This window comes from Myotis daubentonii, chromosome 21 (genome assembly GCF_963259705.1).
Source record: "Myotis daubentonii chromosome 21, mMyoDau2.1, whole genome shotgun sequence".
Taxonomy (NCBI): Eukaryota; Metazoa; Chordata; class Mammalia; order Chiroptera; family Vespertilionidae; genus Myotis; species Myotis daubentonii.
In genome coordinates, this window is record NC_081860.1 from 335,365 (window position 1) to 345,339 (window position 9,975).

Sequence of the window (9,975 nt, forward strand, 5' to 3'; positions counted from 1 at the left end):
GACGTGCACCCTCTCACGTTCCGGGACCCCGGCCGCACCGGGCTTAGGCGCCGGCCTACAGGCTCAGGGTGGCCTGGCTCCCGAGGACGCCTGCCCCGGGGACACAGGCCTTTTGGTGCTGGCGCACACAAGCGGCCACAGGACGAGAACCTTCACCGGCACCCGCGCCATGGCGACGTGGGGGGAAGCTCTAGGCCCCGACCCCGGCTCCCCAGCGCCAGTGCGTGCGCAAGCGGCCACGGGGCCAGAACTTCCCCAGCAGCACCAGGGCGATGCGGGGGGGAAGTACCTGCCCCGCCCCAGCTGCCCGGTGCCTGTGTATGCAAATTAACCTGCCATCTTTGTCAGGTTAATTTGCATGTCCACTCTGATTGGCTGGTGAGCGTAGCAGAGGGATGGTTGATTTACATGTTTCTCTTTTATTATATAGGAATATATATATATATATAATTTTCCCCCAATTTCAGGTAAGTAACTGGGAGTAGAATTGCCAGTTCACAGGACAGGTGTATGTTTAACTTTGTAAGAAAGTGCCAACAGTTTTTCAGAGGGAGCGCCAGTTGTTAAGTCTTTTTAAAAATGCAAGCCCACCTCTGGCTCCTTCCAGACATGCTCGATTCCACAGGAAGCGGAAGCCTCAGGACCTGTGTGCCCGCTGTCAGCCCGTCCACGCCCCCCACCCCAGTCACACCCGCCTCGCTCAGGGCACTGGTTCTTTCACAGCTTCGCAGAAGCCCTTCCCCTCCCTCGGCCTGAATCCCACTTCCTTCCTCGTCTGCATAGCGAGTGCCTGCTCCTCGTTCTGGAGGTGTTGGCTGATGACTTCACACCTGCACCCACCCCTGTGAGCTCACTGCTGGATCTGCGCCCTCTTCGACACGGGTACAACTCCACTATCCTGCTCCGCTCCACGCAGGAGACACACACAGTTTACTTCTCTCTATCTGAGCGGCTCCTGCAGACACTCCCTCCCTCCCCTCCTCCCACCAGACAGACCTGAGACTGGGCCGTGCACAGAACTACGAGGGAAACCGTCACAGTCCCTGCCAGAGCTTAGGGCAAAGCGGAAAGACGGTCAATTACACCCCCAGACGTGGATTAGAGACGAGTCAGTGTTCGGAACAAAGACACGGATGAATCTACAGGGTGTGAGGGGCAGGACGGTCCCTGAGGAAACTGTCAGAGGAGGCGACTAGGTGAGCTGTGCTCCCTCCGTGAGGTGGAGAGGACTGGGACTGTGGACAGCGGTGAGATGAAGCCGGTGAGCTGGGATCAGAGGCGAAGGGCCCCAGGCGAGGGACAAGGGTTGGGCCGAGGCCAGAGCAGATCCTGCGAAGGGTTTGGTCACCATCTTGCTTGAGCCGGAGGAGCAGAACTGGGAGTGTGCTCTCTGCCCGTCATGTCCTGGTCCCCAGCGTGTGGTCGTGCGTAGAAGACATCGGCTGGACTGATGGGTCTCAGACGTGCCTGAGAAGTGGGGGCTGAGGGAAGGCAGCCAACAGAGATGAGGAGATGGAGCATGTAAGTAAGTTCTGACACAGGTGGGAAGGGACAGAGCAGAGATGATCAACTTTGAAAAGGAAGAATAATTCTCCCTCCGAGGTGGAGAAAGAGCAGGAAAGTGAGGAACGCTCTAGGAAAGCACACCACCTGGTGGGAGAGGCATTATTATGGTCACGTGGCTTAGGGCCCATTTCCCCGAATCTTCACGGTGCCACTGACCGCCACGTGTTGTCCACGTGCCGTGGATTCTGCCCACGATCACAGCGAACCGGCCTGGCGCTGGAATTCTCACTAAGTTTCTACAATAACTTCAAAGTATATGGTTGTAGGTCCAATTACAGACACTTGACAATTCACAGAGCAAGGGCTCGGGAGGTGAGAACATGGAAACCCCGTCCATCTGACGCCCCGCCAGGTGCCCAGGCAACGTGGCTCCCTTCTGCTCCCGATGCTCTGCTCCGTGCAGCCCGAGCACCCAGGGCCTGGCCCCGGGGAGGGGGACAGGCAGGCAGTGTCTGCCTAGGGGGTGGGCTCCCTGCAGAATGTGCCGCCGGGGCTGGTATGAGTGAACGGGGACCAGGAGGGGACATGACTGTCCTCCGACTGAGAAGGGAGGACAGAAAGACACCGACACAGGCTGCGTCACGGGTTAGCCCAACTGAAGACGGTCAGTGGCCTGTCCAGTCAGGGGGCCAGGAGAGTGCTGTGTCCCCACTGGGGAGGCCTGCTCTCCTGGGGCCTTCTGAGCTCGGTGCACAAACGCCAAGATGGCGGTGACTTGGGGGCTGACTGGAATGATGGTGGAGCAGCCCACAGGGAGAGAACCGGAGAAAAGGAGCCTTTGGAATCATCACCGGTGTCCATGGGAAGCTCCTAAGCTGTGAGGGCCCTGGGCCAGGGGACAGGTGGCCACACAGCAGGGACAGCAGGGGCTGGGGGACCAGGCCCATCTGCAAGCAGTGCTGGGGGTGATCTCAGCTAGGAGGCAGGCGATCCGCGGGCGGGGCGCTGCTCCGGTTTGGAACGGTGCCTTCGGATCAGACCAGCAGACAGCGCTGTGAGCCCTGCTGCCACCAGGTGCCCCTTGACGATAAACAAGCTCCTCTAAGCTCTCACAGCTCGCGCACTCGCACCAGGGCCTCCGTGGTCTGTGCTGAGTTGACTCCTTTTATTAGGGCTCTGCCACCCGAGCTTTCTCCAATTTCAGGGGGCACCGTGGCTGAGGACTGTTTACCCGAAGTCACAGGACCTCAGAGCGTGGCTTTACTTGGAAGCAGGTCTGTAGTTAGATAAGGTCATCCCGGATCGGGGTGGGCCCTAAGCCCCAGGAGAGTGTCCTCCTGAGGCAGAAGGACTGCTGAGAGCCACCAGGAGGGCTCCCCTGGGCTCTAGAGGGCGTGTGGCCGGCTGCCACCCTGATCGTGCCCCACTGGCCTCCAAAACTGCAAGGCAATAGATGTCTACTTTTTAAAGGGCCCGGTTGGGGGTTCTCTGCCACAGGAGCCCCAGGGACCCACACAGGCGCTGAGGTCCTTCCCCTAATCAGCACGTCAGGAGCCCTCCAGCCCAAGTCCACCCCCACGTCTAAGGGCTGAGGAAAGAATGCCTGTTGAACAAGTGCATTCCCGACTTTAAACGGAGGGAGAAGCACGATGCCCCGAGGCTGTCCACAGGAAGGCTCACCACGTGCCGGGAAGCGGCCTCGAGTTCTCACTCCGACGGTGAGTCAACCTTAGCATGGGCAGCTACGTCACGCTCACCAGCTCACAGGAAATAAACATCAGGCCGGAAACGTATTCACCAGCGCACGTGTGAGACGGAGAGAAAGCTTCTCCTCCACCATCCCAAACTCCAGGGCCGAGAATTAGCAGCGGTCAGTTATACGGGGTCCCAGGAGGGAGTCGGGGTGCCTCCCCGCCAGCAAAGGGGAGGGGCCCACCCCAGCCCCAGAGAAGCCCCGCGCCCGTCCCTGCACCACCACCGCTGTCTCCAGCTCCACGAGGTCAGGCCAGGCAGCCTGAGCAAAATGGAGTGTTTGTTTTAAGTCATTATGTTTTGGGATAATTTGTTATGCAGCAATAGTAACCATAACATGCCCAGCAAGTGTGGTTCAGTGGTTGAGCATCGACCTAGGAACCAGGAAGTCACAGTTTGATTCCTGGTCAGGGCACACGCCCGGGTTGCAGACTCGAACCCCAGCAGGGCAAGTGCAGGAGGCAGCCGACCCATGATTCTCTCTCATCATTGATGTTTCTATCTCTCTTTCCCACTTCCTTCCTCTGAAATCGATAAAAATATATTTTTAAAAAATAGTAACCATAACATCCCAATTGAGAAATGTTAGCCTGAGATATTAAAATGAGGAATGAAAAAACAAAACAGAACTTACACCTAGTATATGGTGCCAGTGTGTCTACATAAAATTGGGGGGGGGGGGTGGCCACCGTATGTGTCCTAGTCACGGCCCGACTTCCCCCGGAGCGTCCTCCATCTCAGTGACCTGGTACCCACAGGAGCTGGACACCAGCCTTTCTCTGATATCGGCCCAGGAGCTGAGGGTCCAACGCAGACACCTGGCTGGCCCAGGCCAGTCGTGCCACGATGAACAGCTGTCGCAAACACTGCATACGTCTACGGTGTGACACCCGACAACGCTGCGCCTTCTGACGCAGACCCAGCTAGAGCTGCCGGCAGCGCCGAATTAAGGGTTTCGGCTGCACGGAGCTTTTGCCCTGCCAAGTGCCATTCACCGACGCGTGACTTCTCCAGCAAACACCACCGAGGGACAATGTGTGCGGCAAGCCCGCCGTGAACTACCTGTCCTGCTGGTTTAAGGCGTGGCCTGGTTTGCAGAAGAGAAGCGATTCTGAGACCCCAAACCACAAAGCCCAGTCCGGTCCTGAACACGAGAGGAAGCCAGGGTCCAGGAGGGAGAAAGGCCTTGCCCAGGGCAGGACTCCCCGTTTGTGCAACAGCTGGGGCCGGACCCCAGGAATCGGATCCTTAGTGCGAGGCTTCTTTCCAGAAGCCGGGATGTGAGCTTTGAAAAAGGAGAGTAACAAGAAACAGCCTCGATGTGCTCAGCAATGCTCAATGACACGGTGGCTTTCCGTCTATCGGAATGCTCCTGCCTTTAGAAGGAACAAAGGCTGTCCACTGGAGGTGGGGTTTGTTTGTTTCAATCCTCACCCGAGGATATTTTTCCATTGATTTTTAGAGAGAGTGAAAGAGAGAGGGAAAGACAGAGAGAAATTTCAATGTGAGAGAAACGCATCGATCGCTTGCCTCCTGCACACGCCCGGACCAGGGTGTGGGCCGGGGAGGAGCCTGCAAGCAAGGTACATGCCCTTGACCGGAATCGAACCCGTGACCCTTCAGTCGCAGGCTGATGCTCTATCCACTGAGCCACACCGGCCAGGGCTGGAGGTGGGTTTTAAATCACAAGCCCACAGACAAACGTCCCAACAGCCACAAAGACCCTGAGCAATGGCGGCCCCTTACAAAGCACGGAGCACCTGGGTTCCTGCCTCACACCCGAAGCGCCTGCCAGTCGTGTCCTAGAGCCGCTGGGTCGGGAGCAGCCTCGGGGGGCACAGCCGGCCCACCTCCAACGGCAACCAGCTAAGCTTTCCCCAGAAATGTCATTTGTGGAATAACCCACGTATCGGCGAAGCCACTGTGAGAGTATCTGGGCACTTCACCACAACCCCAGCAAAAGTACCCCGAGGCGACCGTACAGCCCCAGCGCGTGCTGCTGCGTTCAGACTGAGAACTTCGGGGTAACATGGTCTAGCTTCTGCAACTCCTGATTTCTGATGTCATCTTCAACTGACCAGAGACACTGAATTTTAGAAAAGTAGGCAGTCCCTCCTTCGATCTTCATTCAACGTCAATGTCCTCTACGCAGGTGGAGGAAAGAAGGCAGGACTAGAACCTAGCGGCTCAGGACCAGGCCTGTGACAGGTCTGAAGAGTTTAAAATTTCCCGCGTACATCCTCAGAGCTCATTTTATTGGAGAAATGTCATGAGAACAAGGGGAAAAGCTCCGAACACTGTAAAATCCTAACAGCTTCACAGGTTGGTAGGCTTTCAAACTCCTTCCTAAGAGCCTTCAATTACTCCCCGTGCTCCTATTTTTAAATGATTTCTATGGATCCCTCCTCGTTCCAAAATTTGTTCTGAGGCGGTCGGCTCTCCCTGGGGCTGACTCAGTTTTCCCACATAAGCTCACGGGGCCTGCGGACTGACCAATACCGAGGAGGCAGTAGGTTATGAAAGGGCCAAGAAACACAGCATTTGGCAGCTAAAAGATACGAGCTACCTTCCTACCGTGTGTAGAGTACAGTGTTAAGCCCTAGCCGGCTGGGCTCAGTGGATGGAGCATCAGCCTGCGGACTGAAGGGTCCCAGGTTCGATTCCGGCCGAGGGTGCAGGCCCAGGTTGCAGGCTCATTCCCCAGTGGGGGGTGTGCAGGAGGCAGCCAATCAATGATTCCCTCTCATCATCGATGTTTCTCTCTCTCTCTCCTTCTCCCTTCCTCTCTGAAACCAATAAAGAAATATATTTTTTTTAAAAAAGGACAGTGTTAAATGCTGAGGAGGCTGTTCTTAAACGTGTGAATCACAGCTGGCGTCCTGAGGTAACTTATTTATAATCTTTCCAGCAGACAGGCTCATTGCACATCCTCACTGGGTGTCTCCTGCAGGAAGGGGGGCAGGGCAGGACGGGGTGGAGGTGGTCCGAGAGGGGGGCTGCGCGGACACAGGCTCAGAGGGGGCACACGCTGGGAAGGGCCAGGGAAGGGAGATAACTGAGAGCGGACGTAGGGCTTTAGCCGCGGACGGACGGACGGACGGACGGACGGTATCTGAGGAGGACACTGACAGGCGACACTTCCCGAGGGCTTCCTCTGCACTGGGCACCCCAGTCCCCTGCTGACAGCCCTGGGACACAGCCACTCTTCTGTCCACTGCGGTGACAGGACACTGAGGCACGGGGGGTGGTGAATCACTCAGAGTCACACCCTTAGCCAGCGCTCCAGTCAGGATTCCAACCCTGGGGAGGGCCCGGCCATGATGGCTCAGGGTGGAGTGTCAGCCCATGAACTAGGAGGTTCTGATTTGATTCCCTTCCCGCTCAGGGCACAGGCCTGGGTTGCTGACTCGATCCCCAGTGGGGGGTGTGCAGGAGACAGCTGATCCACGATTCTCTCTCATCGCTGATATTTCTCTCTCTCCCTGTCTCCCTTCCTTCTGAAATCAATAAGATATATAGATATACATGCATGTACACATACACAAACGTATACACACATACACATCTACACATACATTAAACCAGCCACCCTGGGGAGCCCCGCGCACAGCCTCTTCTGCAGACGCCTCCCCACAGCGCAGGGAGGAAGCCAACAGACCAGGCGCCTCGGGAAGGAGCTGCGACAGGCGCATTTCAAGGAGCAGGAGTCAACGGGGTCAGGCTCGGAGCTGTCAGCAGCGAAATCTGAGAAACAGCCATGGGCGGGTTAGGCAGCCCCAGGGGACCTCCAGGCGTGCGTTTCAGCAGACGGTGGGACAGGGGTTCCTTGTAGGACATCAAGGAGGCGGTGACGGCAGAGAGAGCCCAGGGCAGAGACAGCGAAAGGACAGAGAGAGACAGGAGAGCAATTTCCAAGCCTTTCCCCCGAGGCCAGGCCCCAAAGCAATGGAACATTTTCCTACTGGAGAGATGACATGGTTCTCCCTTGTTTCGAAGGACAAGCCTAGCACATTGTAGTAGTCGGGTTTAAGTGAGAATTAGCAAGTGTGACGGAACTTATTTGTAAAGCTGCGTCTAATTCAGGCAAAACACGAGCCCTAACTATTGTAAGGGAAGCCACAGCAGGAAGGCTGTTACTTCGCCTTATGCGTGGCACTGGCTGGACGAAATGGCAATTCTGGAATCAGGGTGGGAGGCTGAGGGAACAGGACGGGAGAACTTGTTTTTTTGAGCCCGAGAGCAGCCCCAAGTCTGTGTTATGACCCAGAGAACAGCTGCCCAGTCGCAGCCCAGACTCCCAGGTACCTGGTCTGCAGAGGGCAGAAATACGGGTTAAATTCTCTGTTCTAATGAGCTGTGGCCACTCGAGCGGCAGCCCGTCCTAGCTACTGAGTGATTTCTGTAACAAATCCAAAGCGGTGTGGGGAGGCTGTGCTCTTTGGAGGGGAGCTCTCTCCGGCTGGGTAATTCGGGTCGTCCAGAGCAGCATGAACGCGGCAGGAAGACAGGACGGGGAGACTGTGGCTGAGCAGCAGTTTCGGGGAGACTTCATCCCAGAACCGTTCCTCCCTCCAGCATCCAGGTGACGTATCTGGCAGCCGCACGAGCCCACAGATGCCATTGTGTGCTGCACGGGGACCCGAGTCCAGGCCCTCAGCTGGGACGCCCGGGCACGGGATCTCACACCCAGGCTGACGCAGGGGACACCACGTGTCTCATCCCTGAAGCAGCCGCGGCTGACCCGCCTGAGCGAGTGTCCACGCACGCCTCTTCCTCCCCAGGACGCGGCCACGGGGGAAAGGGGTGGGATCTCTGGAAGGCCTCAAGCATCCTGCTCTCCCACAGAGGGACCCGCAGGTCTCCCCTCCCCACAGACCTGGCTGGGGCTGCCACCGAGGGGGAAAAAGACACGGATGAAAACCACGTCTTTCACTTACGCTGACCGTGAACTTCCTCTGTGACTCAAGATTATTGATACTGAAAAAAAACCAAAACCCCACTTAAAGAACACTAAATTAAGAAGGAGCTAAAACTACTTCACAACTGAGTGTCTCACAGGCCAGACAAGGAAAGACAGCTGTGGCGGTTCCCGTGTCTCTCTCGGCAACGAATTAAAACGTGCGTTACAGCAGGCACCGCAACGCGTGCTGGTCATCGAGCCGGGAAAACCATTAGTTTCTCCCCCTACCGCCACAAAAAACAAAAGACACTGGTGAGGGGGATTAAAAAGTAATGCTGAAGCATCTACAGTTTCCCTATGGCTTCTCCTGTTTAAATACGTTCCAAGAAAAAAAGAATACGGTAGTTCAGAAACATTTTACGTTCCTCGAATTGACCACCGCACCAAAAGGGTGCTCAGCTCTGCATTAAATAAAATTCTGCTTGAATGGGAGAGAGTAGGCCAGTCCACTTCTTGGGTGCTATATATATATATACACATATCCTACATAATAAAAGGGTAATATGCAAATTGACCGAACAGTGGAACAACTGGTCACTATGACATGCACTGACCACCAGGGGGCAGATGCTCAACATGGGAGCTGCCCCCTGGTGGTCAGAGTGCTCCCACAGGGAGAGTACCACTCAGCCACAAGCGGGGCTCGCTGCTCCGCAGGGGGAGCGGGCCTAAGCCGGCAGGCAGACATCCCCCGAGGGGTCCCGGACTGCGAGAGGGCACAGGCCTGGCTGAGGGAACCCCTACCTCTAGTGTGTGTGTGTGTGTGTGTGTGTGTGTGTGTGTATTGATTTCAGAGAGGAAGAGAGAAAGAAGCATCAATGACGAGAGAGAATCACTGATCGGCTGCCTCCTGCACGCCCCACACTGGGGATCGAGCCCGCAACCAGGGCATGTGCCCTTGACCGGAATCGAACCCAGAACCTTCCGTCTGCAGGCCGACACTCTGTGCACTGAGCCACACCAGGTAGGGCCTTAGGTGCTTTTTAATTACGAGATTCTGACCGGAGACAGCGATGCTCCCATGGGAAGCCCCACTTCCTCCCCACAAAGCAAGCAGCACCTCTCTTGGCTTCTGCTTCTTCCCAGCGACATCCGGGCTCACCGTGAGTTATTCCGATCGCAGACTGGAGATCCCCAGGGCAGAGGGCTCCAGCACTTCCATCAGCACTAGGGGATGTGCTTTTCCAAAACCAAGCGTTCTCGGGGGCAAAGCCAGCCATGCACACTGCTCTCCTGTCAACGGAACGGTGTAAGGAGCAGGCACGTCGAGGCCATCTAAAACCAGTCACGCTGCCCAAGTTAGGGAACGGAGCTTACGGAACTTACCAGAGTCTCATATCCCTACCTGAGAGTCCTCACCAGTTTAGCACTGAGAGCTTAACTTCCGGGGAAAATAATTTTCAAATACATAATCCGTGCACCTGTCTCACTACCATCTCAAATATGGAACCTGAGCATGACGCTGGTTACATCTGCCATTGCCATAACTACACCAAACTGCTAGGGCTGCTGTTTTAACTTAAACTGCGTTTGGGAGAGTCACATGGAAGCATTCTTGGACCCCCCCCCTTTTTTTATAGACTCAATGCCCCCTCAAAAAATTCCACACGGACCCACTGTACACCAACAGTTTCTCTCAGCGGAAGCCACAAGGTCGGTGTGGAGCCTACGAAATGGAAACTCAGAGACCGGGGGGTGGGGGGGGTGGCGGCTCATGCACGAGCCCGATCTCAATGAGGGTGGGGATGGAGCAGCAG